The 24,925-nt window shown below is 41.3% G+C and overlaps 1 protein-coding gene across 1 annotated transcript in view; it reads left to right on the plus strand.

Annotated features, from left to right (window-relative positions):
- The first annotated feature begins 5,156 nt into the window (after nucleotides 1–5,156).
- The window catches only part of SYBU (syntabulin), an 84,590-nt gene continuing 64,821 nt past the window's right edge, over nucleotides 5,157–24,925 (plus strand). The window contains exons 1-4 of the mRNA XM_074943932.1: nucleotides 5,157–5,493; nucleotides 10,925–11,012; nucleotides 15,819–15,884; nucleotides 15,988–16,050. The gene's annotated coding sequence lies outside the window, so the exon portion shown is untranslated. The remainder of the gene's footprint in view (nucleotides 5,494–10,924; nucleotides 11,013–15,818; nucleotides 15,885–15,987; nucleotides 16,051–24,925) is intronic.

A 24,925-nucleotide genomic window follows, 5' to 3' on the forward strand; every position in this document is an offset into this window, starting at 1 on the left:
CACCAAAATTTTGAGTAAACCCAAAGCACTGAAAACTGTCCTATACCAGTTTCCCTTAGCGATGGGCCCTGTCAGTGGCATATCTGCTCCTGTGAAAGGCATTCCACGAAAGAGCCTTTTTCACTATCCCCTTGTGTACTGCACACAGGAGCTGCTCTAATGATCAGTAAGGCTGGAATCAGGGGACTGCTGCACTCACCCTTCCTCACATGAATACTTAACTCCACAGACACTCTCAAATTTCAGCCACTCAGCCAAGGGCTCCACAATGCCCACACCTCACCGCTCCCAGACAGACACCTGCTACATATATGTTCCCATCACCAGGCCATCTGTTAGCCAGCCCAGGGTCACCCCTCTTGGGGCTCATGATGGGAAAGCATCTGTGGGGAGGGGGGTTTCTCGCCCCCCTCCCACCGCCCTGGCATGCAAGCCACAGGGCTGGCTCTGCACCCTAACAGCAGCTGCAGCCCCGCTCAGCACGGCTCCCAGCCAGGTGCTGCTGGGGTGGGATGGGACTGCTCCCTGAAGGCAACAAGGTGAGCAGGACCTGGTGAAGGTGGCATTGGCTGCAGGCCCATGGTCCCATAGCCCCTCATGGCAGGGGAGGTAGGGCTGTGGGCCATGAGGAAGTGTCTGGAGGTGAAGGCCTGAGCTATGGGGTGGAGGGGCTGGAAAGGGAGGACTATAGGGATGTGGGGATGTGGGGTGGGGAAAACCTGCATGCTCCATTCCTCCGCTAGAGGTACAGTCCTCCAGAGGCCTAAAATGGCCAGGAGGAAATACTGACCAATCAAGAACCCGCAGGCTATTTAAGAAGGCTTGCCTGCTTTTGCTCAGGGCAGAGCTGAGTGAGACTGGGACTGAAGAGGAGCTACTTGGGGCTAACCCTGATCCAGGCCCAAGCCTAAGCCAGGGCCTTGCCCTAAGCGCTGCAACTAGGTGCTTCAATTTTGAAGGTACCCCCACACACACATTCCTTTGTTTTAAGGTTCAAATAGCCAAATCCCAAATTGCTATTTTGTTACTGGTTTAGAGACTGACATCAAGCTTATGGCACTGGCTACCGTGCCCCAGGACCAAACCCTCTAGACCAAGGCAGGGAGTAGCTGCAGTACCAGGTGTGGCCCTGAAGGGGACACTACAGAGCAGCCCTGCCTGCCACAGACTTCTGCACAGCTCACGCCAGCAGGTTGCTCCAATGCACTTTCACCAGTGCAGAAACACTGCTTCATCCTGTCCTTCGCTTTGGCCCAGGAGAGTCAAGACAGCACTACAAACCCTTACATTATTCTTAATTACATTTATTTATAAAACATTTGTTTCCACAAAATTTCTTATTAGCTGGATCTGAGTATTATTTATCATTACAATTTTTGTATTCTGTTTACATGTTCAGTTCTTTGGGCCTATATTACATATAAATAGCCCTTTGAATATATAGTTTCATTTTTTAAATTGGACCTCCTTATTTTTGAGCATAGTCTCTGTGACCAAAAAATGCCATTTAACTCTGCTAACTAAGGCTGGCACTCAGAACATTATGGTGACCAGAGTTTACCTGCTATAAAGTTAAATGAGCAAGTGGTGTGCAATATTATGCTATTCTACATCCTGTGAGGTGCTAAGCACCCTCAATTCCTCTGCTATATTCATGTGTACAGGCAGTTTCATTTGCCATTGTCATCAATCTTGCACCTTCCACAGAAACAAAATGTATAAGACTAGAATTCTGGGTTATATCCATTAAGACTAGTGGTAGTTACATACATTCATCTCATACACTTCAATGACAGAATAGGTTTAACTCAGGCAATTTAGCAAATTTTTCCCTTATAATAATGTGAGTTGCCAGACTTAACTTTGTAATTCCTTATTAAACTGTTTTGATAAAGTTGTTGCCTAAAGTAGGAGATATGCTTTCAGCCAGTACAAACTATTATCCGTAAAGTGACATTGACATAGTCAGTGAATAATGCTGTTTAATGATTTGTCTACTCTGTCCTTGGTACTGAAATGTAAAACAGTGAGTTTCTCTGGATGAACAGATATTTTGGTTTAGTATGTGCACAAGTAACAGGGTTGATTTCTTGTCCTGGTGAATTCCTGTGATATGCAGCATTTAGAAGTTTCTTTCCTGATACTTTCTGTGGTCAGGAGTCAATTAATTAAAACCAATTGCTTGGATCGTAGTAAGTTCATCTATTTCACCTATTTATTTTATCATGTTGTATGGGGAGACTTTGGCAAACCAGTACAGTGCCTGAAACCACTATGGCTTATTGCTAAAAACAGCCAAGTCAGCAGGCTGTAAATTGGCCATTCAGCAGGCTTAGCTTAGCCAAGGCAGGAGAGGAGGGGGGTCTTTGGGTGCCACAGAGGGCAGCTTGACCCCACATCCTTCCTGATAAGAATTGTGTTGAAGTGGCTGATACATTTTAGAAGAGCAGGATGTGCCCCAGGAATGTCTATTGGGGCCTCAAGGCTGCAAACTCTGGAAAAACCCACACCTAGTTAATAGATAATCAGAAGGAACCTCTTGCTTGACTATTGAAACTGCTTACTTAACAAGTTTTCTTTAAGGGACATGTCATTCTATTACTAATGTATAAATAAAGGGGAAAAGTTTGAGGTAGTTGGACTCTTTTTGGATTCTCCCTCTGGATACATCTTGCAGTCTCCACCACCAGACGGAAGATTTGGCCACCAGAAGCCTGCCGCTGTGTCACTCAAGAGCCACACTCAGCTTTGGTAATTATCAAGGGTTGGGGTGTTTTACTAACCTTTTGTGGAGGTGTGTAAGTGCTTGAGACTGAGTAAAGTTTAGCTTTAAGTGAAAGCACTCTTGTGTTGTCCTGTTTGTGCCTGCCATCTATCGATCAGAGGGCTGTGTCTCCCCTGATTTATTTCCTGACACCACCTCGCACAGAGTAAAAGTTACCAAGAGCTTTGGGTTGAAAGAAGCCCAGGTAACAATGTGCTAAACAGCAGTGAGAAGAAACCACTGTTTTGCAGTTCACAGAAGCTCATTAATATTTGGTCTCTAAATCTCTGATTGCACCCTTGACTTTCATCATTTCCAGATTGGTTTTTCTCTTTTCCCTCCCTGTTTTAAAAACTGCTGGTGCTGGTTGATTGTGCTACAGCACTGTTTCCAAACAGTTACCATGTCACCATACAAGCAGCCAAAAAAAATCACACAAGAAACTAGATATTTTTGGAAGGCAAAAAGCTACAACTTCTAGTAACAGTCGGAATCTGCTGAGTGTACAGAAATAGCCCAGGATAATTTCACCTCTATTGATCAGAAAGAGCCCCTTACAGCTAATTACTCTACAAGAATACCAAGGAGTAAAACAGTACTTCTCCCCATCTAAACTCATCCATTTGGATATACACAAGACAAAATGTAATAGTTTTCTTCAGCTGCAGGAAATTCTGTTCTCTACTTTGGCTAAGCACTGTGGTAGTTCCTGATTTTGTTGTGGAGCTTAAAATAAATTGTGTGTGTTATGGCCAGGTTATTGTTATCTAGGGGTAATTGACAGTCTGTTTTAATAGTGTACTTTTAAGAGTGTGTCAGGGTTATACAGAGCATGGGATATGGCTCTTTTGTTACAGAGTAGTACACCAAATTCAAATAAATATATAAATTAGCTGCTCAGGCAATGATATATGCAGAGAAGATGAGCTAATTCAAAGAGGTCATTTACACAGACCTCTGAGGTTTGATCTGGGGCCAGAGCCTAGGCTCTGAGACTCACCCCCACTTTGGATTTCAGCCTGTGCTTCAGGCCAAGCCTGAATATCTACACTGCTATTTTTAGCCACACAGCCTAAGCCCTGTGAGTCCAAGTCAGTTGACCCAGGCCTGTGGGTTACCACAGGTCTTTTTGCTGTGTAGACATACGCCCAATCATTTCTTGACCCATGTGACCAAATGGGAGTCCTAGGTACAACTCTAGAAGAGTAAACCTCAGACTCTGAGGGATGCCATCTTGGTAGTGGATGAAATATAGTGGGCTCAAGCGTCAGAGTAAGAGAAACACAGACCCCAAGATTCAAGTCAATAAGATAACCATTACCACTGTGGAGGGAAGGTCATGTAATTGATATCCTGAGAGAGGGTTCAAGATGGCTGAGTGAGAAGCTGAGAGCCAAGTGGGGAAACAAGCTGTGGCTGGCAGATGGCCTGCAGCAGTAGAATGAAGGGGGAGCAGGAGGCGTGAGACAGCCACACAACTTGATGGCAGAAAGACTATGTAGAGGGGCACCCAATGAGTCCAAAGACAACAGAGATCTACAAAAGGTCCACAGGTCAATAATTTCCCTGCAGCAGAGTGATGGACTAGAAGAGCAACCGAGGTACTAGGTCTGAGAACCCCACAGAGCACAGCTGCACTGCCTCTCAGGGCTGAGCGATCTTTTACTGTAATTACCTTTCTGTGACTTTCCTTTCTGTGAGACCTACTGAAGACCCCTTTTTCTTACTAGGAGTTGGTGAATATTTATTGGGAATCAAGCAAAGGTTAGAGTCTATAAGGAGCTAGTGCCCAGAGAACCAGCAGTGCTTATACAGTGTACATGACTTAATCTGTAAAAGAGACTGTTCTTTCATGACATGCAAAGACAGACCCTGCAGTGGGACTGGTTATAGTATGTTTCCCAGCGCTTTGCTTGGTTTAGTATTAAATTGCATAAGCCTTGTGGCTTTCACCACTTTCTTTCAAAGACTATTCCACAGTCATTGATATCACTATAAGGAATATTTTCCTGATATTCAAACTACATTTTTCTTGGCTTAATTTCATCCCATTACTCCTCCTCATGTGCCTTTTTCATACTTAGCAATATCTCCCTTTTTAGAGGGTGCATAGTATTCCAATATTAATAGAATTCTGCGTCGTCTGAGTCAGACATCTCAGTTTCAGACTGCCAAACACTATGATTGACATATACATCTAAGAAGAGGGGTGGGATTATTTCAATATTGACATTTATGTTCATAGCATTTGGAATGTGTTTTGCCGGAGCAATCTTTGAAAGGGCAGTAAGCACTAGTATAACCAGGAGTTTCCAATCCTTCGGATTCATTTATTCATGCCTCTGGCTGGTTTTTGTCCATGCTTAATCTGAATGGGTGAGGCACGGGCGGGGTATTTTTATATCAGGATATTTGGCTAGGAGCACTGTCTGATCAGATCAGTGCTCAGTGAGGTAGCAGAAGCAGAGATACAAACCACAGTTTTACCATTAGCATTTTGCTTAGAACAAAGGGGCAGTTCAGCAGCACAGGACTTACTTACTGTGTGTTTTGCTGGTTTCTGTTTTAGAGGATAGTCACGACGATTGTGCACTCAGGTTCATTTAAACCTCCTATTGCTTCATCCTTTGAGTCCAGACCAAGAAGGAGGTTACCTGTGCTATTCATTTGCCCAGTGAGGATTCTCTGGAAAGACATTACCGTGTTATTTCTTCTCCTCTTTTCCAAAGGCAAGTCTTTTCTTCTTTCAAGTTTCAGAGAGGTTTATTCTTTCTATTTTATTCAGATTGTAGGATCAAATTCTGCTTGCCTTACATGAATAAAGCCATCAGAATTTGTCCCAAGAATCATTACTTAAAAGATTAAGAAAAATATTGTTTGTGGGAGGAAAATTATTTGGTCATCTTTCACATTCATAGCTCCAGAAGAATATTCAAATTATCCAGAAATCAGCATGTTTTATTTGAGTCAGTGTCATAAAAATGGCAATCACCTAATGTGACAATAATCCCTACATTATAATTTTCAATACTACAGTCTTTTTAAAATTTCAGAAAAACTGCTTTGTTACTATTCATTCAAAATATCTTTATGATGTGACTGATAAATAGATATGCTACATGGTGCAAGTTAACTGTTACTAGTGCTCGCTAGCCAAACAGTAATTATGAATCTGCCTGCAGTTTCTTTAAAAAAATCTTCATTTTTGATCTCTTTATTTAGCTTAAAATATTTGTACCAGGACATAGCTTGGCATAAAAAGTCTCAGAAAACTTAAACTTAAAAACTTGTTTTGGTTGAAAGAATTTGGTCAGTTTTCGACAATAGAAATAGGGGTTTTTTTGTTTGTTTATCGGTTTCTTTTGTTTAATTGTAGGTATTTGTAAAAATTTTCTATTCAAAACTGCACATTTTTAAAATGAGTGTCTAATCTTTAGTTTAAAAATGCAAAATAAATATAAAGGGAGAAATTCAAGTTAATTTCTAAAAGTGCCAACCTAACTGTGTAATTGGCAGAGCAATGCACTTTTGGTGGGAGATGTGGAGTCAAGAGCTGTGGCAAATCTTGCTCCTGGGGCCTTCCTGGAAAATAGTCTTGCAGTTGTGAGGAGGTGGCATGTACAATATACATTTCTTTTTAACATTACCAGACTTGGGAATATTCAGAAGCTCGTTGATGTTTGCTTTTTCCTTTGGCCTCATGCCACCATGCTGTGAAGGGAAGAGGGAGATAAGTGTGTTTAAGTGGAGGAAAAAACTATGGTCTTGACTAAAGGGTGGGCAACATCTTTATGGATAGATGTCCTGGTTTATCACGTTAATAATTTAGGTACGCTATCTTTTCAACCTTTCGCAAATGCTTTACATTTTCCATGCTGCCTTCACAGGAAAAATGGCTAGCAATATACATTTTTGAAAAACGAAAGCTGAAATTCTCCTTTACGTTTCTAATTCCTCCAACTCTGGTAGGCCCTCAGTTACGGGTTTTATTGGGCCAAATTCAAATTCTACCCTTGCTCACTTCATACCTAGCACCACTGAAATCAATGTAATTCAGGGTAGAATTTGGCCTCGAGGGCCAAAATTTTATTCATATAGGTGAGAACAATTTCATTTGACATAAATAGGAATTGTATATGCGTATGAGAGAGGCTGCATATTATATGGAGTCATTCCTCTGGCAGTGGGTTAATGTTTTTTAGCATGAACTGTCAGTTTATTTTTTTTTGTGAGTTGTCCAGATCCTCAGCATTACTTTAATTCCTTATTAAATTCAATTTTGATGCATTCAGTGCTGACAAAATTGCACTGGAAAAGTCTGACTATGCAACATATCAAAATAAGGGTTCTTTATGCATTCTGATAGGTTTCAGAGTAACAGCCGTGTTAGTCTGTATTTGCAAAAAGAAAAGGAGGACTTGTGGCACCTTAGAGACTAACCAATTTATTTGAGCATAAGCTTTCGTGAGCTACAGCTCACTTCATCAGATGCATACTGTGGAAGTGAGCTGTAGCTTACGAAAGCTTATGCTCAAATAAATTGGTTAGTCTCTAAGGTGCCACAAGTACTCCTTTTCTTTATGCATTCTGTTACCCTCACTGAAATTTTAAATGAGTACACTGTGTTCATAAATGATCATTTTATCTACATTTTGTTTCTATGATGTTATTTAAAGAAGTTAATGAGTCCTTGGAATGAGTTTAAATGTGACTGATTTTTCCATAGGTAAATTGTTTTCCTATCTTAAAAAACTGGGTATGGGACATCTGGCCAGATTCACTTTTACTGGTGTAATTTGCACTTCGCTGCACCAGACTAGTCTGTTGCACACTGGTGGATTCACCTGAAAGGTGATAATGCCCCAAAATAGTTTTCCTGGGGGTTTCTGCCTGGGAAGGACATGTTTACTCTCTGCCAGGATTTTGTAGGAGCTCCACTGGGTGGAGGCTGCTCAGGAGATGCACTGTGTCAACACATCCTTTGTTGTCCTGGACACACCTCTTTCATGGTGATGGTGCCCATTTTGGGGACTGTAATGGTTACAATGGCAGGCCATCTGTCAAAGGAAAAGTTCCAGATGCCTTGTGCTATCACAACCCATGCTCTGACTGGACTTTCTGGTGCTAGGATCCTCTGCTAGGGTCTACATTGATGGAAGTCAGCACAAACCCTGGGTAAATCCAGCTCATGATATTTTGTAGGTACAACTGAAGAATGACATAATAACCCATAAAAACTAACTTAATTTTCATGTATTTTTAAAAGAAAAATATTTTGTGCATAAGAGTATGAACTCCTTTCATTTTGAGGAGTTCCAACTTTACTAATCTTAATTTATTAAAATCTGCATCACCTTTCTGAAGTAGGCAAGCATTATTTTCCTTTTACTGGTAGGTAAACTAAGGCACAGAGATACTAAGTTATTTCCTCAAGGGTCACAAGACATGTAAATGGTAGAGGCAGGAATAAAATACAGGAGTCCTTCTTGCCACTTGTCTGCTCTAGCCACTAGAGAAAATTTCCTCTCGTCATTGAGATACACAAGTTATTAAAGTTAATAGCATATATTCATAGATTCCAAGGCCAGAAGGGACCATTGTGATCATCTATTCTGACCTTCTGTATAACACAGGCCATAGAACTTCCCCAAAATAATTCCTAGAGCAGATCTTTTAGAAAAACATCCAATCTTGATTTTAAAATTGTCAGTGACGGAGAATCCACCACGACCCTTGGTAGATTGTTCCAATGGTTAATTACTCTCACTGTTAAAAATGTATGACTTATTTTCAGTCTGAATATGTCTAGCTTCAACTTCCAGCCATTGGATCATGTTGTACTGAAGCCATTGGATCTGCTATACTGAAGAGCCAATTATTAAATATTTGTTCCCATGTAGATACTTACAGACTGTAATCAAGTCACCCTTTACCCTTCTCTTTGTTAAACTAAATAGATTGAGTTTTTTGAGTCAACCACAATAAGGCATGTGTGCTAATTCTTCAGTCATTGCTGTGGCTCTTCTCTGAACCCCCTCTGCAATCTATCAATATCCTTCTTAACTTGAGGGCACCAGAAACTGTGTATTAGTTTTAACTCTGTCTCTGTGTGTAATACTATAAACTCTGTGTATAGTTCATAGGCGCCAACTTACTCAGATCCCGGGGGCTGCTCAGCCCTAAGCCCTGCCCCCATTCCACCCCTTCCTCCAAGTCCCTACCGCTGCCCGACCCAGCCTCTTCCTGTCCCCGCTCCATCCCACACCCTCAACCCCTTCCCCCTAGTCCCCAACTCACCTCTTCCTGCCCCCACCCCTCCCCCACCTCCCCAGCACCTCCTGCATGCCACTGAACAACTGATCGCAGTGGGCAGGAGACACTGGGAGGGAGTGGGAGGAGCTGATTGGCAGGGCTGCCAGGAGACACTGGTGGGGAGGTATTTATCCGCGTGGCTGCTGCTGGGTGCCGAGAACCCACTATTTTTTTTTCTCTGGGTGCTCCAGCCCCAGAGCACGCACGGAGTCAGCACCTATAGTTAAACTATAAACTATATAGTTTATAAACTATAAACTGTGTATAGTATTGACATTCTTTAATTATGAACAGTGATTGTTAATTTTAAGTCTGCCTAATCTAGCAAAATTCTTATACTGTACACAAAAGATAAACATTTTCAAAAAGGTACCTATCTTTCTTTTACATAAAGCATTTTAAACATTTGTAGTATATATGGATCACTTCTTCTATCACCTGTGGGGAGAGAACATAGCCGCCACTTTACATAGCCACCATAGGGACCATAAGGAACTCAACTAACCCTGTTTCCAGTGCTCAGCCCAAGTAGTTGGGCTCAATGCTAGTAGCTTAGAGGATGGGGAAGGAAATGAATCCTTCATGGCAATAGTAACCGTCTGTGTGGCCTCTATTCCAGCATTAGGAAGTTCTTGATCAGCTAGTCCCTGTTTCATTCAGAGGGTTCACACTCTCTCTCTTCACAACAGAACCACACTGGTTTCACTGGAGGCCAGGTTCTCTGGGTTTGGGATTGAGGGCCTGAAAATCTCCCATTGACTTCAATAGGGCTTGGATCAATCTGTAAGTATAGAATCATAGAATATCAGGGTTGGAAGGGACCTCAGGAAGTCATCTAGTCCAACCCCCTGCTCAAAGCAGGACCAATCCCCAATTAAATCATCCCAGCCAGGGCTTTGTCAAGCCTGACCTTAAAAACTTCTAAGGAAGGAGATTCTACCACCTCCCTAGGTAACGCATTCCAGTGTTTCACCACCCTCCTAGTGAAAAAGTTTTTTCTAATATCCAACCTAAACCTCCCCCACTGCAACTTGAGACCATTACTCCTTGTCCTGTCCTCTTCTACCACTGAGAATAGTCTAGAACCATCCTCTCTGGAACCACCTCCCAGGTAGTTGAAAGCAGCTATCAAATCCCCCCTCATTCTTGAGTCTCCCTCTGAGGGCAGGTTTTGGTGGCAGAAGTGTTTCAGGAAGGTTACCTGAAGAAAGCATGAAGGCACTGAGCCTCTACACAGAGTCCTATACATCTAGTAGATTCTTTCAAATCTACAGGTTCTGGGGATAGAACCATCCATTCATTCTGCACAGACAAGGAGCAACTCTTCCCCCTGATGATATGTTCTAGAGGAAACCTTCCTTTCTTCTAAGTCCTCTCCTGCCGGTTTTTCCACTGGAGAAGATGGTCTGGCCTTGAATTGGATACTTAGCCAAATACTATTTGACTAACATTCTTGGAAGTCAGTGAGATTCCATGGAGTGTAAGTCAGATCAGAATTTGGCCAGTGTAACCAAGTTAGGTGCAGTGTGAAGTAAATATTTTAGTAAATTATTTGCAGGGGCTGAGATTTCAAGGCAACAACATAACACAATAGTGTAGTTTTCTTGTTTCAATAAAATACAATACAGGGAGGAGTTTTGTTTAAGGGTGTCCTGTAGAAGCCTGTGATGCAGCTCTTCATTGTACTTTTTGACTCTCCATTTTGTTTTATTAGGACATACACCTGAATGATGCAACCAGCCCCTCAAGGCATTCATTCTCTTCCTCAGGCACTGTGTCCCATTCACCGGTGCTGCAGCTGTGCTTGTAAATGCTTATGTTAGCTTATGCTGATAATAAATTTTGCAGAAGTCCCTGAGGGCACAAACTATGTCTGGGAGCCCGGGTACTCTGTCAGAAGGAGGTTGCATCAATATTTGTACGTATGGAATGGCAGGTGAGTACTAATGCAATAGTTTTTCAAGGAGGCTTACATGGGTGTGAGCTGTGAAAAGTCCTGGTTACAGCTGGTTGAAACTTGGAGTTTCCAGTCCATGGAATATTCAAACATTTCAAAAACTATCATTCTAAATCAGAATTACAAGTCAAAATTTTGAAATTTCCCACTAAATGAAATTTCTGAAAGTTTTGTTTCAGGTCAATCAAAACATTTCATTTCTGTTCAATTTATATAATATCATTAGTAATTGGTATTCTAATTAGTAGTTCATTTTAAAATTGACATTCTAATTGGTAAGTGGCATTCTAATTGCTACTTAATTGGTAGAATATAAAATATAAAATTAAAATAAAAATATAATACAGTATAAAATAATATAATATTCCTCTTCTTCTGCCCCTTTTCTCGGCTGGAGCCAGGTCACCAGATCACTCTTTTTCCCGGCTTGCCAGTCCCACACTCCCTCCATTTCCACTCCGTAGTCCCACTCACAATCTAGCCATCATTTTCTTGGCCATCCTTTTGTTCTTTGCCCATGAACTCTTGTCTCAAATGCCTCCCTTCATCCATCTTTCTTACATACCCACGCCATCTCAGCCTCCTGTTTTGCAGCTTCTCTCTGATACTGCAGACCAAGGTCTGCAGTCCTTATGACATCATTCCACATGTGGTCCAGCAAAGTTTTCCCTCTCACTACCCTCAAATATCTTATTTCAATGGCTTCAGTTCTTCTCAAGTGACTCTTTTTGGTTGCCCAGGTCTCTGATCCATACAGAAGAGCTGGTCTTACCAAGGTTTTGTACAGTTGTCTCTATAGTCTAGGCATCCAAATGTCATAAATAACCCCACTTTTCTTGCACTAGACTTCCCCTGTGCTCCGCAGCCTTGCCTTGCCATGTCAATTTCTGCATTTGCTGCTAATCAGCTCCATAGTACTTAAATACAGAAACCTGATTTAGGCGCTGGTCCTCAATGTAGATATTCATCTGTCTTGGTTCCACGCAAGTCACCCACTTCAGTTTTTTCTTTACTCATTTTGAGGCCATAGTTTTAGTTCTCTGTCACAGGTGTCAATCACCTGGACCAAATCTTCCTCACTGTCAGCCCTTAGTGCAATATTGTCTGAACATATCAACTTTGTGCCACCTTTCATTTGGATTTACTTATTTATGAAATCCATCACAATTTTGAATAGTAATGGACTCAGTGCTGGCCCACTTCAAACAGTCATGTATGTCACTCTTTTGTTTATATACTGGTACCAGTATGGACTTTCCCCATTCTCTTGGGATTTTCTTTTCCTTTGAAACTGCGCACAGGACTTGTGTGAGCCAGCATACACCAACCTCTCTCAAGGCTTTCATCATTTCTGGCACGACTTTATCTAGAGCTACTGCTTTTCCGCATGCCATCTTCAGCAGTGCAGCTTTGATATCTTCCTCTGACAAGTCACCAATATCTTTCATTATCAATTCACACAATGGTAATGTAGCATACAAAAGGTTTTCCTCATGAAGCAGTTCCTCATAGTATTCTCACCATCAGTTACATGTCTCCAGTCATAAACAGGCTGCTCGCTGTATCCTTTACAAATGATATGTTCATTCCATCTTCCTTTATGTTTCTTGTCCACATGATCTTCTTGGCAAGCTGAGGGCAGTTGTCCAACTCATTATACAGCTCATATAAAACTAGGTTTCTCACTTTTTCTGATTGCTTGCTTTGCTCTTTAGGAGGCAACTGTTTTTTCCGAAAGGTTATTTAGCACCATCTTTCTGGCTTCTCTTATTTCTTACTCCTTTCTTCGCATCTTAAGGATACCATTCTTCAGAAGATTGTGGTCTACCCAGCTTAGCACATCCACATAGCACCACAGCATCAGATCAATACATCCTTGAAGATAACACCACTCCTCTTTTGCTGTTCCAATGTGCATATCTCATGGCTCAAACTTTGTGACAGTCTCCCTAAACTTATCTGCTGTTGTGACATGCAGTTTGCATGGTGTGTTGCCAGTCACGACAGTTACCACGAATGGCTTGTGTCCCATTTCACTTAAGATAACCTTACAGTCTCGAACCAGAGGAAGATGGTTAATTTGGGTTAGTAAGAGATCTATTTGTGTGCTTAGTCCACTGCTTTGGTATGTGAAAAGATGACCTTTTTCTTTCCTTAAACCAAGCATTGGCAATCACCCACTGATTGCCTAAATGTTATTTTAATATTTTTTTGTTTCATAAAATTAAATTTAAATTTTAAATTTTGAAATGAAAAGATTTCAAAATAATCCAAACTTTTCATTCTGATAAGGTTTTGGAATGTTTTGATTTTACAAGTTTTTTTTAATGAAATTTAATTGTAATTGAACCATTCTACATGAACATGTTGATTTTGATCAACATTTTCCAATAGAAAAATATTTCTTTGGAAATGTTTCTATCAGCTCGAGTCCTGCTATAAGTTAAAACTGGCCCTTCCCACCATTGTAAGCCAGATACGCAGCTTGTATTACACACTGGCGAATCTCCCTTCTGAAGCAATGGATTTGTTTTGCATATGTTAGTCCTCTGTTTACTACATTTGCTGAATTTGGTCCCTGGGTTTTCATGATTTCATTTTTATTGGCATGGAACTCAGCAATAAAATTTGCTCCAGACTGAAAATTATGATACAAACTAACAGGTGGGAACAATTTTATTTAATTTACAATTTTTCAAAAATAATATTTACTTGTTTGAGTTTTTAAATGCAAGAGTTATTCAGGGGTGAAATTAAGCCCTTTGCCCATACCAAGTTGATGAAGCAAATTTTCTGTGACAGACAAATTCATCTATCCAGCTTACGGACAGGCCTAGAAAAGCCTGATCAGATCTTTTGCTATTCAAGCCTGGGACAGAATAGCAACCACAACCCCTCTGCAGCCTCTACTCCGGAGTTTATGGTCACTGGGCCTGTGTGAAATGTGATGGCATACCTAATTTAAAAACAAACAAACTCCATCTGTTCCTTCTCCAGCCAACCCTGCTGGGTTAAACTGAGCTGCCAACTCCAACATGCAGCAGTAGAGTCCCTCTGCAGAGCTATTAGCAGTTTCCCAGGTCTATGAGCAAACTAAAAAGTTCTGTCACAGAACTTTTCAGCTTTTTTGACTTCTCTGTATTGAGCGGGTTTTCTGTGGCTCCACCATCCCACATTGATTTCTCTAAATGAAGAATGATCAGGCTGTCAGCAGCTTGCATGCTTGGATTATAGGAAAAGCTGCTTTAAAAAAAAAATACAGCCATGCATCCTTGGGACTTTGAAGAGAAGACTTTTAACAAAGGCCTGTCAACTTGGAGCATCCCATTTTCCCTTGTGCTTGCGTCTCCTCTATATGCACAGAGTATATTATTTCCTGAGCTCTTTAGTGCATTTATCATATAGGATTCGGAGATACCTGCCAGGAGATATTACTTTTCAGACCACTCATATAGCAGGAGGACAGACCACAGTTATTCTCAGCACTGACGGACCTTAACTGCAGTTATGCTAATGGCCGTCACTATAGTGCCATGCACTTGAGTACAGCTGTAAATTACTTGGTCTTTTCAAATGTTTAAAAATATTTACTATTTAATGTCAAATGCCTTTTTGTTTTTGTTTTCTCAGAAGTAAAATCAAATGTCAAATTTAATTCTTTCAGTAGAACTGGTTTGCATAAACTGCCTGATAATTTTTAAAATATTTTCTTCTTAAAGAAATGGAAGAATTTTATCTAAAATATTTTAAAAGTATTACAAACTCATGTATGATTTGTGTGAGATGCTCATGTTCTGAAATTTGTCAAACTGAAGCTCAAAAAAAGAGCAACTATTTTGTGAAAACACCCAGTGCTTCAGTGGGACTTTGTCTCTGTGGGGACGGTAGGACTGGGTCCAAAGATTTAATTACAACTGAAATTGCTGAGCATACTGTGAATGGAAGCCATTTTAATGAAAAGTCTCGTCCTCACAACTTGAAATTACTTCAGTGGGAGTCTTGAGACATTTAAACTTTCTGATTGTTAACTCATTTGTAGCAATAGGAACAGAATTGCCACGCTGGATCAGACCAGCAATCCATCTACTTCCATATCTTCTCTCTGACAGCGGCCAGCACCAGCTGTTTCAAAAGAAGGTGCAAGAAATCCCATAGTAGGAAGATGTGGGATAATCTGCCTCCCAGGGAAATATCCTACTAATCCTAATAGTTAGTTTGGTTTAAAGCCTGAAGCAAGATGTTTTATATCTCTACCCAAACTCTTTTTTTAGTATTTACTATTATAAATGTGGTTACCATTTGCATTGAACTTTTCATTTGTAGACCCCCAAGTGATTTACAAAGATGTGCAAACATTATTATCCCCATTTGGCAGATGAAGAAACTGAGACGCATATAGATTAAGGTCAGAGTAGAGCCTGGATTGCTTTTGTGTAACCAGTGACACAAATTATGGTCCCAGTGCTACAAGTGACCCTGTGCAAGCAGACTCCTGCGGAGAACCCTATTGGGATGTGCCTGTGCACTCACTTGCAGAATCGGGGCCTATGTTACTTCTCAGCAAAGTGGCTGGTTCAAGCAATAGGTTCAGAAATGCCATCTGTAACATGGAACCTTTTAAAATACATTGCTTAATTTATATGTGGTCATAATTCACTCCATGAGCCCAGGCCTTTGAAAAGCGGAGAGCTTTCTAAGAGAAGGTGCTCGGCATGCCTGAGTCCCATATGAACTTTTTCATTCTGCTTCAGAACAAGCTGTGTTTTTGGTTTCTTTGTTCCACAGAACAAAATGGGTGCCGGTTTCCTTGATTTCACTATGGAAGTTGCATAATGGTGGATACCAACTGAGGTTAGAATCTTTCATTTTAAAGTATTTTGGTAAATTACTGGGAAGACTTTCTGCTGGCAGATATGACTTCATATTCTTCATATTTTTCTGGTCCTGACAGTAGACTGGAGCAGAGCTATTCACAAGGAGCTGGGGAAGGGAGAGAACTGACTGAGCAGAGAACAAGGTTAGAGGGGACAGCGACAGCCTGGATCTTTGTATGGGAATGATTACAAAATGGGAAGCAGGGGTGAATAATGCCTATGACTGACTGTAATATGAATCTGGGAATAGTGTGGTTGTGGGTAGAATGTATTGCTTTGTGTGTACAAAACATGAGGTTCAGATTAGAGCAATGTGAAATTATAGTTCTACCTTTGTCAATGGTATTAATGGCTCATCACTTGAAAAAAAAAAAGGATAACATAAACAAACACTTCTGCAGTGAAGTGCACCAAAGAGCTATCCGTTTTGAAAAATTCCCTACTGCTGCTATCTTAGATACCTATACATCAGTACCTCAGAACAGAGGTTTTGTAGGGACTGAAACAAGCAAAAGGCAGCCTGTTACCGAATTGTTTGATATTGTATACAGGATGGCAAAAGGTGAAATTCTATGTACTAACTTTCTTCATGTAGTCAAACTAGCAGCCCATCACAGAGGTGATTTGGGACAAGCATACGTAACAGAAATGAGACAGAAGCAGTTCACTGATATCGTTGGACAAGTCCTAAAACATAAAATGATAACTGCCATGGAGCAGGCTCACTCTTTTATTATTCATCGATGGCTCTAGCAACTCCAATGACTTAGAAATGATATGTGTACTTTATGTGTAGAACCATTGGATTGCCAAATGTTAAGTTCTTGGGCCAACATGATGGTAAGCATAATAATGCTGACATCCTGAAGCACACTTTTTTTACTGTCTTCTTAGCACTTGGCATAGATATTAGTTACAGACATATGTTAGATTTATGGGAGATCAAGAAAGTCCTTCCCTTCTCAAGCAGGCTATATACCATTTCTTATGTCATTGCATTGCCTGAGGCACCATATGGAGCTGGCAGCTAAACATACTTTTTAAAACATTGGTTTTGATTATACTGAAATTGTTAACTTATACCAAAACACCCCTAAACATCTTTGTAATTTAAAAAACTTAACAGAGATTATGGAGGAAACTATAACCCAGTCTGAGAAAGCAAATGAAACCCATGGGGTACAGCACAAACATAAGGCAAGTAAAGCCTTTTATTCAGTTATTTCCTATGGTAGTGCCACATCTTGAAAGCGTGGTCAGTGAGAAAATAACAACTCTTGTTGATAAAACAAGACCCTGGGGCAATTTGAGAATTCTGACAACCTTGAAGTTTGTGCTGCATCATTTACTAATAATAGAAACAGTTGATCCATTCTCAAAGCTGGCATTCTCTTCAGAAAGATTGTGTTGATTTGTTCTTTGTCACATCACTGCTGGAGAAATTCTAGAGTACTCTAGAGAGGGTGAAGAATGGAACTTTATGTTGCACTGAATGACTTGTTAGCTGATGCAGAAAAAAACCCAAAGTCAGTAACTTGCAATTGGATCAGACTATATGGTGATAGTAATATGCTTAAGAATTTTAGGTCTCCCTTCACTGATGACATAGCAAACTGTGAGAAACAGCTTTGGAGACTTACATGAAGATTTATTTCACTGTTTGAAATTGCTGGACATAAACATTTGGCCAGCCAAGAAACAAGCTCTAGAAGAACATGGGGTTAAAGAGCTTGAAATATTTATTTAACTATATTTGAAACAGTATTAAAATTAAATAATGTTGATGGTTCCCAGTTGGCCATTTGGAATTTATTCAGAAGTTTTAGACTGAAAAGTCTAACTCAGCCCTCAAGGCAAAAATCTTTGTCAACATGTGCTGTCAAACTGCAAAGATAAATTGCCTAATCTTTATCATATGATTTATATTATCCAGTCATTTCTGGTTTCAATTGCTGTTCTGAAGAAAGGGCTCTTATCTCTCAAGAGGATGAAATCATGTTACAGAAACAGAATGTTTGAAAAAGTGCTTGAGAATCTGATGCGAATTTGCAGTGAGGGCCCTAAGCCAGACATATATGATCCTAGACTTGCGGTCAACCTATCTTTTTCTCATCCAAGCAGACCGAGCCTACTAGCTTTTAGCACGAGAACAGCAGAAGCCCTTGTTTCTGAGGCAGAGACATATATTTCTCCCGATTTAAAAAAAAAAAAAAAAAAAAAAAAAAATTAAACTTTTTGTAACCTGACTTCATAACTAAATTCTTTTTGAGACATCCTTAAAGGTCCATTGACATTGTTATAAAATTTATAATGTACTGGGCATGAAATAAAAGTTGATCTTTTACTTATTTTTTCTTCTTTATAAATTGTAACATCACAAATAGTAGATGGTGCATGCCGTAGTATTTTGAAAATAATTCTCATAGATTGTATGTGCATGTAACTCATCTCCCATTGTACAGTTAATTCATGTTTATACTACAATGAAAGTTAAATTTTGAAGTATCTAAATGGGTGATAAGTGTTCATGGTAAGTGGCAGAAAACATGTCTTGTGTTTCAGATAACATTTTCCTATGTGATTAAAATCAAGCTCCTAAAAATTCTTACTGCAAGGCATAGGACTTGTGTAAAATATTCATCTGAATTAATTAAATTCCAGTGATTATTAACTAGATGACCATGAACTTTCTTCATGTATGGCAGCAATTCTTAACCAGGGGTCTGAGGCCACCTGGTGGGCCACGAGCAGGTTTCAGGGGGTCTGCCCTGGCGCCAAGCAGGGCCAGCATTAGACTTACTGGGGCCCAGGACAGAAAGCCAAAGCTCCACCTCCCTGACCCTGCCACCCGGGCCTGAAGCTGAAGCCTGAGCAGTTTAGCTACGTGGGGGTCACTGTGGCATGGGGCCCTGGGCAATTGCCCTGCTTGCTACCCCTTAATGCCGGCCCTGATTTTTATATACAGAAAAACAGTTTGTGGCACAGGTGGACCATGGAGTTTTTGTAGCATGTTGGCCTCAGAAAGAAAAAGGTTGAGAACCCCTGATGTACGTAACATGTAAAAGGATTGGTGAAAAAAATATACACCCCCCTCTGTGTGCTATTTGATGTTACATTTACAGTGAAACAAATATAATTGCTCTGGAACAACTTATGGTATTTGCTTATATTAGATTTCAGCAAGCTAGTAATTCATTTTGTTCTCTCTCTGGTCTAATCTACAAGTATGCTTCTTTTAACCCCATTGGTACTATATAAAAGTAAAATGTTTTATATTTGTATATGTTTTATTGCACAAGATTTTCAAAAATAAAAAATATCCTCTTGTACTGCAAGACATACCAGGTTGTAATTTTAGTATGGAGTCTGGGCCTAATCATGCAGTCCTGACTCAGGCAAAACTACTGTTGCAGTCAGTGGGAATTCCGCTTGAGTCAGGACCATAGATTTTGGCTCTCTGTTATTGATGGTCTGATTTGCATTCTCTCAATACCCACGACTTCTGTTGGCTTCAAATGGGTTCATGTGGAGCATTAGGTTGCAGTGAATGCAGGATGAGGTCCACAGTGAGCAATAATACAATCCAGTCAGCACTGACTTGTTTGATGCAAACATTCATATTTTTAAAACTTCCAAAAAACTAATTAAAATTTAAATTGAAGAGTGGAACAATAAAAAGGATACAAAGAAGACAGTTTTACAACAGAAAAATAGAATAGTTTGTATATGACATTAAGCAGCCAAATCAATATTCCCTCTCCAACTGAAACTCCAGCTGATGTCAATGAGAGTTTTGAGCACACAAGGCTAGGATTGAGGTCTGAACAGACATGCTAAAACATAAGAAAATCAGGAATGCTACACATAAGTGATTTTTAAAATAATTGTGATTACTAACATTTGTTCTGAAACTGAGGTTTTTTATTGCTTTCAAATCGTTGGGGTTCACATTGCCAAACAGTGCAGACACAGTATAGCAGTGGTGACCAGAGGTCCTGTTTTTTAAAGGGACATTCCCATTTTGGGGGACTTTTTCTTATATAGGCACCCCCTACCTCATCCCATTTTTTCACAGTAGCTATCTGTCCTTTATGGCTGTCTAAAGCTAGCTGCACCAGTAGACATGTTGCTCAAGAGGGAGAGAAGAGATCCTGTGCTCAATCCATGGCCATGTGGATGCAGCGCTGCTGGAAGAAGGGAGCACAGAACTTGTTTAAATGAGCTTTCTCGCTGTCCCGATGCGGAGCCCTAAACATTTCCAGGCCCTTTCTTTCCCTGCTTTACCCAGCTCTAACACTGTAGAGTGAGGAAGCAAGAGGGAGAACCAGGACTGGGTCCCCATGACTTTTTTTAAAATACATGGGGTATGTGTGAGAATTGCAAGGGGACTGTGTCCTCCATAATCCCCAACTCCCTCCCCACCCCTGCACCCAAGCGCTAGGAGGCATTTGGTCTGATAACATGTATGCACTGAGCAAAGGGATTGGGTGCAAGCATGGGCAGCTCCAGAGCCAAGGCAATTCCTGTGGGCTACGTGCCACAGACAAGCTTTGCTGCTCCCGTGGGCTATATGCCACAGACGTTGCTGGAGCCAGGATTTGAGCTGGCGCCAGTAGGCGTTTTGCCTTAGAACATGCCTACAGATCAATACCTTGCTCTGGAACTGATGTAACTTCACTGAAATGTAGCTGAGTATTAACAGTAACTTAAGTGAAACTGATGTATTTCTTCATTGGTATGTACAACACAAGTTGTCTCAAATTGGATCTGTCTCTTTCACCTACATAAACCAGAATATAAATCAATAATTTTAACATCTTTGCCCTTCCAAGATTAGTGGAAAATATTAATATTTCCATGCTGATACTTGGTTTGTCTGTGTCTTACACAGCATGTAGGACAGACATAAATAAAATCCCAGACTAATAATATAAATAACTTTGAGACAAAGTGGAATTGTTTAATACAGTTCATTCTTTCCTTTCATGTTTCTTTTATAAAATTAAGTGTAAAATGATTAATCTTTTCATTTTCTTCCTGTAGGTATTCCTGAACATATTAAAATCTGTATATACAGCATAACAATGGTGCTTATTTTCAAACTCTCCGACATCAGCCTATAAACATGTATCTTCTACTGGAAATGGTGCAATATTTGTCCTTTTTTTAAAAAAATATGTTAAACTGTTAAAGCTTATGTATCAAAGCAATTTTGCTGCAATACTACTGAAATGTATAAAAAGCATGTTATTATGATTATTTGAGTGTACAGGCACTTAGATAGTTAAGTAATAAGTGCCTTGTAAGTGGCCAAAATAGACAGAACATGTAATTATCTTGTTGGAAAGAAATTGGGTATAGTAACAGTGCATTTCATATCAAGCTCATTTACATTAATAATGTTCTTAAGTAGATGATATAGCTGTCCTAAACTAAAACATATTCATAAAACTGCTTAAATGCCACATTTTCCTGTTACTTTTATTCAGTAGAAGTGATGATTTAAAAGCTCCCAAAGACTTATTACAGATTGTTGCAGTATATTTGATTACTGTGAAAATTTATATCCAAAATGACAAAACCAAACAATCTTGTTCCTATTTAAGTCAATGGGAGTTTGGCATTTACTTCAATTAATATTATTATCCATTATTTATATTACAGTGGCATTCCCCCAATGGCCCAAACAGGACCACGTTGTACTAGGCATCATACAAATCGATAAAATGGTCTTGCCCCAAAGAATTTACAGTCTAAAGCTCCAATCCTGGACCTGCACTGAGTCTGCCTGTGCAGAAGCAAAATTGTAGGATCAAGGCCCAACTAGATAATTGATTGTAATACCGAATAGGAGGGAAGAAAGACAGGAAGATCATGAGTGAAAGATAATAAGATCCTGGGCTTGTATAGGCTGACTCTCTGTACAACTCAAAAGAAGCAGGAGCAGGCAAGGTTGCCAGGTGTCCGGTTTTCGACCAGAACACCCGGTCGAAAAGGGACCCTGGCGGCTCCAGTCAGCACTGCTGACTGGGCCATTAAAAGTCCAGTCGGTGATGCAGCAGGGGCCTGGGACTAAGGCAGGCTCCTGGCCGGCCCCTAGGCACATAGGTGGCCAAGGAGGCTCTGTACGCTGCCTATGCCCTGAGTGCCAGCTAAGCAGCTTCCATTGGCCAGGAACCATGCCAATGGGAGCTGTGGGGGCAGCGCCTGCAGGTGTGAGGGCAGCGTGCATAGCCTTCCTGGCCACCCATCTGCCTAGCGACTGCAGGGACCTGGCGGCCGCTTCCCAGGAGGCGGGGTAAGCGCCATCAGGACCCTGCACCTCCTCCTGCACCCCAACTCTCTTCCCCAGTCTGGAGCCCCCTCCCGCACCCAAACTCCTTCCCAGAGCCCACACCCCACAATCCCCCTCAGACCCCAACACCTACTGCAGCTCAGAGCCCCTTACTGCACCCCAAACCCCTCATCCCCAGCGCCATCCCAGAACCCACACTCCCAGCCAGAGCCCGCAACCCCTCCTGCACTCCGAACCCATTGGCCCTAGCCTGGAGACCCCTTCTGCACTCCAAACCCCTCATCTCCAGCCCCACCCCAGACCCTGTACCCCCCAGCCGGAGCCCTCACCCCCCCTGGACCCCAACCCCCTGCCCCAGCCCGGAGCCCTCTCCCAAACCCCTAATTTCTGGCCATACACAGAGCCTACACCCGCAGCCCAGAGCCCATACTCCCCTCCTCCCCCACACCCCAACACCCTGCCCGGAGCCCTCTCCCACACTCCAAGCACCTCATCCCCGGCCCCACCCCAGAGCCCGCACCCCCAGCCAGAGCCCTCACCCCCTCTCACCCCAACCCCCTGCCCCAGTCCAGAGCCCTCTCCCACACCCCAAACACCTCAGCCCCAGCCCAGAGCCCACACCCCCAGCCCAGAGCCCATACCTCCCCACACTCCAACCCCCTGCCCCAGCCTGGAGCCCTCTCCCACACCCCACACCCCTGCCCCAGACCGGGGAAAGTGAGAGTGGGGGAGAGCGAGTGATGGAGGGAGGGAGGGAGGAGGAATGGACTGTTCTTGTTTAGTGCTACTGATTTAAAATTCTGAAGTCACAGATATGTTAACTTAAATATTTACATGAATTGATTTGTACATGAAAACTGATACATTATCCATTTGTCTTTGTCCAATTTAAGATCCTAATCCTACAAACATGTACACATGTTGTTAATTTTTCCATCATGAGTAATCCCAATGGGCCTAATTTAGTTCTATAATTAAGCTAAAAAGCTGTCTGCAGGATTTGAAAAATATTTTTAAGAAAGTAACTTTTTAACATTGTTCTTGCTTCATTTTTTTATTGTTGATGTTTTTATGATAAAAAGACACTTGAAAGATTAGTAAATCCCAATTTTGACATTTTTATTTTTTGTTTTCTTCTTACAAAGAATTATATGACTTTGCAAAAATATATGATGTTTTTCTTCTTTGAGTTAGTCTACATGGATTGCACTCTTGTTGCACATGCATCCCATACATCTTAGATTGGATTCTTTTGGCCAGCAGGATCCACTGGGGCACATCTGCACGTTAGGTGCTCTTGTCCCACCAAACCACCAAAAAGCAGAGTGGGCCCAAACCTTGCAGTGTCATCTGCAACTCTGCTGTAATTAATTATTATTTAGTGTAGTTACATAGTATTTTACTTAGTTGGGCCATTGGCATTTTTAAGAAGGAAAATGTTTATTGTTTTATTAGTTTTTCACAGATATATAGTAGACTTGGAGCCATTCCCACCCCCTGTGCCTAGCTTCAGGCCATTGTGGTGGACGATAAATCCTGTGTCCTTTTATTAAAATTGTGTCCTCCTAAATAATGATAATGCAAATTATTGTTCCAGGATCCTCTAAATAAGTTTGAGGTTTGATTATTAATAAGCGGGGCTGATAATGTTAAGACTTCGGCATGTGAGAGTAAGGCTCATTAAGGGCTAGTCATGTGAAAAAAAGCTACTTACATGAGTGTTTGAGGGTTATTCTTCATATGCAAAACTTCCGCTGAATTTAATCAGACTCATAGTTCTACTTACAAGATCTGGCCCATTCTCTTTCATTTCCCTTCTCCTTAACATCCAGAAATGAAATGAATGATGAAGGATACAAATAAAAAGTGATGGTCCTGACTCAGAGGCGACACGTAACTCTTGATAATGGGGAGGGGCACAATTTTAAAGTTCTGGGGGGCTTGTGACCACCTCGCAGAGGTTTTCAAACTGTGGGGTGCACCCCCCTAAAGAGGGAGAGGAATGTTTGGAGGGGGCAAGCAGCAACTCCGTGCGGTGGGACAACGGAGCTCGGTCAGGCCAGCTCCGCATGGCAGGGCAGCAGTGCTCGGTTGGACCAGTGCCACCCAGCAGGGGTTGAGGAGAGAATGCCATCTCCACCCCTGACTCACCTCAGTGGGCCACCCAGCCTGCCTGGTTTGGGGGGGGCACAACCAGAAAATCTCCCACGTGTCGCCTCTGTCCTGACTCCTTGTGGATTGTATTTTCAATAATTACCATATCCAAATGAACACTTCATCCTGACAGCATATCATGCATATTAAAATCCTTATGAATCCCTATTAGGTTCAGTGCCTCTACAACGGTAGTTATCTGAAGAAAAGAACAAAGACATATTGTAACAGACTGTCAATGTTTGCCTGAAACAACTCACACTTTTAGCAGATGTTGAGTCTGCTGGGAAATGGTTCACTGGGTTCTGCTTAGTTGTTATCCAACCTGGATATAGAGATGTGCAGGGAGTGGCTCTTCGGGAAGACTGGATTTAGGTTGTGGGCTGTGCAGTCTTGAGGGAAGATTTCTAGGAGTAGCCAAGCCTAAGGAGAAGGTTTGAGTTGATCTTTGCCATCTTATTGCTGCTTTCTTTAACTAAGCCAATTAGAAAAGCAATTGGATTATACATAGCTTGGATCATATTTATAGAGCAGGTTAGGAAAAGTGCCTGATCTCCATCTATCAAAAT

Source organism: Natator depressus, chromosome 2 (genome assembly GCF_965152275.1).
Source record: "Natator depressus isolate rNatDep1 chromosome 2, rNatDep2.hap1, whole genome shotgun sequence".
Classification (NCBI taxonomy): Eukaryota; Metazoa; Chordata; order Testudines; family Cheloniidae; genus Natator; species Natator depressus.